Source organism: Arachis stenosperma, chromosome 1 (genome assembly GCF_014773155.1).
Source record: "Arachis stenosperma cultivar V10309 chromosome 1, arast.V10309.gnm1.PFL2, whole genome shotgun sequence".
In the NCBI taxonomy this organism is placed as follows: Eukaryota; Viridiplantae; Streptophyta; class Magnoliopsida; order Fabales; family Fabaceae; genus Arachis; species Arachis stenosperma.
Window position 1 is genome coordinate 57,837,574 of NC_080377.1, and position 6,906 is coordinate 57,844,479.

Genomic DNA, 6,906 nt, shown 5'->3' on the forward strand with positions numbered 1-6,906 from the left:
CAAATCAACACCTCCCTAGGAAAATTGAGTTCCAACATGGGACAACTAAGGGTGGAGCACCAAGAACATTCTATCCTCCTCCATGAAATTAGAGAAGATCAAAGAATCATGAGAGAGGAGCAACAAAGGCAAGGAAGAGGCATTGAGGAGCTCAAGCACTCCATAAGATCTTCAAGAAGAAGAACAAGCCCCCATCACTAAGGTGGACCCGTTCTTTAATCTCCTTGTTCTCTATTTTTCTGTTTTTCGAATTTTTATGCTTATGTTTATCTATGTTTGTGTCTTATGATCATTAGTGTCTTAGTGTCTATGCCTTAAAGTTATGAATGTCCTATGAATCCATCACCTTTCTTAAATAAAAAATGTTCTTAATTGAAAAAGAGAAGAATTGCATGAATTTTGAATTTTATAACAGATTAATTATTATGATGTGGTGGCAATACTTTTGACTTCTGAATGTATGCTTGAACAGTGCATATGTCTTTTGAATTTGTTATTCATGAATGTTGGCTCTTGAAAGAATGATGAAAAAAGGAGACATGTTACTGAGGATCTGAAAAATCATAAAAATGATTCTTGAAGCAAGAAAAAGCAGTGAAAAAAAAGAAAAAAGAGAGATTATGTGCGGAAAAAAAAAAGAGAGAAAGCAAGCAGAAAAAGCCAATAGCCCTTTAAACCAAAAGGCAAGGGTAAAAATAAAGTCGTGATCCAAAGCAAAAAGAGTGTGCTTAAGAATCCTGGACACCTCTAATTGGGGACTCTAGCAAAGCTGAGTCACAATCTGAAAAGGTTCACCCAGTTATGTGTATGTGGCATGTATGTATCCGGTGGTAATACTGGAAGACAGAGTGCTTTGGGCCACGGCCAAGACTCATAAAGTAGCTGTGTTTGAGAATCATCATACTTAACTAGGAGAATCAATAACACTATCTGGATTCTGAGTTCCTATAGAAGCCAATCATTCTGAATTTCAAAGGATAGAGTGAGATGCCAAAACTGTTTAGAGGCAAAAAGCTAAAAGCCCCGCTCATATAATTAATACTGATCTTCATAGATGTTTTTGGAATTCATTGCATATTCTCTTCTTTTTATCTTATTTGATTTTCAGTTGCTTGGGGACAAGCAACAATTTAAGTTTGGTGTTGTGATGAGCGGATAATTTATACGCTTTTTGGCATTGTTTTTAGTATGTTTTTAGTATGTTTTAGTTAGTTTTTATTATATTTTTATTAGTTTTTAGTTAAAATTTACTTTTCTGGACTTTACGATGAGTTTGTGTATTTTTCTGTGATTTCAGGTATTTTCTGGCTGAAATTGAGGGACCTGAGCAAAAATCTGATTCAGAGGCTGAAAAGGACTGCAGATGCTGTTGGATTCTGACCTCCCTGCGCTCGAAGTGGATTTTCTGGAGCTACAGAAGCCCAATTGCACGCTCTCAATTGCGTTGGAAAGTAGACATCCTGGGCTTTCCAGCAATGTATAATAGTCCATACTTTGCCCGAGATTTGATGGCCCAAACAGGCGTTCCAAGTCAGCTCAAGAATTCTGGCGTTTAGCGCCGGAACTGGCACAAGAATGGGAGTTAAACGCCCAAACTGGCACAAAAGCTGGCGTTTAACTCCAAGAAAAGTCTCTACACATGAAAGCTTCAATGCTCAGCCCAAGCACACACCAAGTGGGCCCGGAAGTGGATTTTTATGTCATTTACTCATCTTTGTAAACCCTAAGCTACTAGTTCTCTACAAATAGGACCTTTTGCTATTGTATTAGACAAGCTTTTGATCATGTTTTTATGATTGAACCCTCTTTGGGAGGCTGGCCTCTCGGCCATGCCTAGACCTTGTTCTTATGTATTTTCAACGGTGGAGTTTCTACACACCATAGATTAAGGTGTGGAACTCTGCTGTACCTCGAGTATTAATGCAATTACTATTGTTCTTTTATTCAATTCAGCTTATTCTTGTTCTAAGATATCACTTGTTCCTCAACTTGATGAATGTGATGATCCGTGACACTCATCATCATTCTCACCTATGAACGTGTGCCTGACAACCACCTCCGTTCTACCTTAGATTGAGTGGATATCTCTTGGATTCCTTAATCGAAATCTTCGTGGTATAAGCTAGAATTGATGGTGGCATTCTTGAGAATCCGGAAGGTCTAAACCTTGTCTGTGGTATTCTGAGTAGGATTCAAGGATTGAATGACTGTGATGAGCTTCAAACTCGCGATTGTGGGGCGTTAGTGACAGACGCAAAAGAATCATTGGATTCTATTCCGACATGATCGAGAACCGACAAATGAATAGCTGTGCTATGACAGAGCGCGTTGAACATTTTCACTGAGAGAACGGGACTGTAGACATTGACAACGGTGATGCCCAACATACAGCTTGCCATGGAAAGGAGTAAGAAGGATTGGATGAAGACAGTAGGAAAGCAGAGAGACGGAAGGGACAAAGCATCTCCATATGCTTATCTGAAATTCTCACCAATGAATTGCATAAGTATCACTATCTTTATTTTATGTTTTATTTATCTTTTAATCATTAATCCTCTATAACCATTTGAATCCGCCTAACTGAGATTACAAGATGACCATAGCTTGCTTCATACCAACAATCTCCGTGGGATCGACCCTTACTCGCGTAAGGTTAATTACTTGGACGACCCAGTGCACTTGCTGGTTAGTTGTGCGAAGTTGTGATAAAGAGTTGAGATTGCAATTGAGCGTACCATGTTGATGGCACCATGGATGATCACAATTCCGCGCACCAATGCTCCTTACTGGCGTTTAAATGCAGTAAGTCCTTCCTCCAGGGTGTGATTTTTCTTCTGCTGTTTTTGATTCTATTTTTAATTTTAATATTTTTTCGTGACTCCACATGATCATGAACCTAATAAAACATAAAAGAACAATGAAAATAAAATAAAATTAGATTAATAAAAATTGGGTTGCCTCCCAACAAGCGCTCTTTTAATGTCAATAGCTTGACAGTGGGCTCTCATGGAGCCTCACAGGTGATCAGGTCAATGTTGTATAGTCCCAACACCAAACTTAGAGTTTGGTTGTGGCCTCCCAACACCAAACATGGAATTTGATTGTGGGGGCTCTGTTTGACTCTGTACTGAGAGGAGCTCTGCATGCTTACTCTCCCTTGTTACAGAAGGATAGCCGTGTGCCTTAAACACAAGGTAGTCTCCATTCAATTGAAGGACTAATTCTCCTCTGTTAACATCTATCACAGCTTTTGCTGTGACTAGGAAAGGTCTTCCAAGGATGATGCATTCATCCTCCTCGTTCCTATTGTCTAAGATTATGAAATCAGCAGGAATGTAAAAGCCTTTAACCTTTACCAACACTTCCTCTACTAATCCATAAGCTTGTCTTACTGACTTGTCTGCCAATTGTAATGAGAATAAGGCAGGCTGTACCTCAATGATCCCCAGCTTCTCCATTATAGAGAGTGGCATAAGATTTATGCCTAACCCTAGGTCACACAGAGCTTTTTCAAAGGTCATGGTGCCTATGGTACAGGGTATTAAGAATTTGCCAGGATCTTGTTTCTTTTGAGGTAAGGTTTGCTGAACCCATGTATCTAGTTCACCAATGAGCAAGGGAGGTTCATCTTCCCAAGTCTCATTACCAAACAATTTGGCATTCAGCTTCATGATGGCTCCTAGATATTGAGCAACTTGCTCTCCAGTTACATCTTCATCCTCTTCAGAGGAAGAATAGTCTTCAGAGCTCATGAATGGCAGAAGAAGGTTTAATGGAATCTCTATGGTCTCTATATGAGCCTCAGATTCCTTTGGGTCCTGAATAGGGAATTCCTTCTTGGTTAGGAGACGTCCCATGAGGTCTTCCTTATTGGGATTCACGTCCTCCCCTTCCTCCTTGCATTCGGCCATATTGACTATATCAATGGCCTTGCACTCTCTCTTTGGATTCTCTTCTGTATTGCTTGGGAGAGTACTGGGAGGGGTTTCAGTGATTTTCTTACTCAGCTGGCCCACTTGTGCCTCCAAATTTCTGATGGAGGACCTTGTTTCATTCATGAAACTTAAAGTGGCCTTAGACAGATCAGAGACTAAGTTTGCAAAGTTAGAGGTATTCTGTTCATAATTCTCTGTCAGTTGCTGAGAAGATGATGGATAAGGCTTGATATTGCTGAGCCTATTTCTTCCACCATTATTAAAGCCTTTTTGAGGCTTTTGTTGATCCTTCCATGTGAAATTCGGATGATTTCTCCATGATGAATTATAGGTGCTTCCATAAGGTTCATCCATGTAATTTACCTCTGCCATTGCAGGGTTCTCAGGATCATAAGCTTCTTCTTCAGAAGATGCCTCTTTAGTACTGTTGGATGTATTTTGCCATCCATTCAAACTTTGAGAAATCATGTTAACTTGCTGAGTCAACACTTTGTTCTGAGCCAATATGGCATTCAGAGCATCAATTTCAAGAACTCCCTTCCTCTGAGGCATCCCATTATTCACGGAATTCCTCTCAGAAGTGTACATAAATTGGTTATTTGCAACCATGTCAATAAGTTCTTGAGCTTCTGCAGGCGTTTTCTTTAGGTGAATGGATCCACCTGCAGAATGGTCCAATGACATTTTGGAAAACTCAGATAGACCATAATAGAATATATCTAATATGGTCCACTCTGAAAACATGTCAGAAGGACACTTTTTGGTCATCTGCTTGTATCTTTCCCAAGCTTCATAGAGGAATTCACCATCTTTTTGCTTGAAGGTATGAACATCCACTCTAAGCTTGCTCAGCTTTTGAGGAGGAAAGAATTTATCCAAGAAGGCCGTGACAAGCTTATCCTAGGAGTCCAGGCTATCTTTAGGTTGAGAGTCCAACCATGTTCTAGCTCTGTCTCTTACAGCAAAAGGGAAAAGCATGAGCCTGTAGAGTTCAGGATTTACTCCATTCGTCTTTACAGTCTCACAGATCTACAAGAACTCAGTTAAAAACTGATAGGGATCTTCTGATGGAAGTCCATGAAACTTGTAATTTTGTTGCATTAGAGCAACTAGTTGAGGTTTCAGCTCAAAGTTGTTTGCTCCAATGGTAGGAATTGAGATGCTTCTTCCATCAAACTTGGACGTGGGTTTAGTAAAATCACCAAGCATCCTCCTTGCATTATTGTTGTTGGGTTCGGCTGCCATCTCCTCTCTTGTTCGAAAATTTCAGAAAGGTTACCTTTGGATTGTTGTAATTTAGCTTCTCTTAGTTTCCTTTTCAGAGTCCTTTCAGGTTCAGGATCAGCTTCAACAAGAGTGTCTTTTTCCTTGTTCCTACTCATATGAAAGAGAAGAGAACAAAAAAAAAGAGGAATCCTCTATGTCACAGTAAAGAGGATCCTTATTATTAGTAGAAAAAGAAAAGAATAAAGAAAGGATAATCCAAACACAAGGGTAAGGATAGAGGCAGTGATTGGAGATGAAGAGAGGTGAAGAGAAGTGTTAGTAAATGAATAAATAAATAGAAGAAGATGAGAGAGAGAATTCAAAAATTAATTTTGAAAAGGAGTTAATGATTTTCGAAAATTAAAGATGAGATAGAATTAAAATTAAAATTTAAAACAATTAGTTAATTAAAAAGAATTTTTGAAAAAGAGATGAGATATTTTCGAAAATTAGAGAGAGAAAAGTTGTTAGGTGGTTTTGAAAAAGATAAGAAACAAACAAAAAGTTAAATAATTAGTTGGAAGAGATATTAAAATCAAATTTGAAAAGATAAGAAGATAAGAAGTTAGATAAGATATTTTAAAATCAAATTTTTGAAAAAGATAAAATTTTGAAAAAGATATGATATAAAAGATAGGATAAGATAGATTTAATTTTTAAAATTAAAATTAATTACTTAACTAACAAGAAACTAAAAGATAAGATTCTAGAATTTAAAGATTGAACCTTTCTTAACAAGAAAGTAACAAACTTTAAATTTTTGAATCAATCACATTAATTGTTAGCATAATTTTCGAAAATAAAGATAAAATTAAAAAAAAAAGATTTTTGAAAAATATTTTTAGATTTTCGAAAATCATAAGATAAAGATGAAAAAGATTTGATTTTTGAAAAGTTTTGAAAAGATAGGATTTTTAAAATTGAAAATTTGACTTGACTTGTAAGAAACAACTAATTTTAAAAATTTTTTGACTAAGTCAACTCAAATTTTCGAAAATTATGAGAAAATTAAGGAAAAGATATTTTTTATTTTTGAATTTTTAATTATGAGAGAGAAAAACATAAAAATGACTCACAACATGAAAATTATGAATCAAAACACATGATGCATGCAAGAACACTATGAATGTCAAGATGAGCACCAAGAACACTTTGAAGATCATGATGAACATCAAGAACATATTTTTGAAAAATTTTTGATGCAAAGAAAACATGTAAGACACCAAACTTAAAAATCTTTAATGCTTGGACTCTAACAAACGAAAAATGCATATGATAAACAACAAAAAATACAAAACAAGAAAACATGAAGATCAAACAAGAAGACTTACCAAGAACAACTTGAAGATCATGAAGAACACCATGAATGCATGAATTTTTCGGAAAAAAATGCAAGAACAATATGAATATGCAATTGACACCAAACTTAAAAATTGACTCAAGACTCAAACAAGAAACAAAAAATATTTTTGATTTTTTTATGATTTTATGATTTTTTCGTATTTTCTTAATAAATTTTTCGAAAATATTCTTTAGAAAAACGAAAATAAAGAAAAATTATTTGAAAGATTTTTTTGAAAAGTTTTTGAAATTAAAACAAAAAGAAAATTACCTGATCTGAGCAACAAGACGAACCGTCAGTTGTCCATACTCGAACAATCCCCGGCAACGGCGCCAAAAACTTGGTGCTGTTGCCGGATCAAAA

The 6,906-nt window shown here is 36.3% G+C and overlaps 1 non-coding gene across 1 annotated transcript; it reads left to right on the forward strand.

Moving 5' to 3' along the window:
* The first annotated feature begins 4,677 nt into the window (after positions 1-4,677).
* LOC130948188 (small nucleolar RNA R71) lies at positions 4,678-4,781 on the forward strand. The gene has a single exon (XR_009072968.1). It is a non-coding gene; the product is annotated as a small nucleolar RNA R71 (small nucleolar RNA).
* Positions 4,782-6,906: the final 2,125 nt, after the last annotated feature.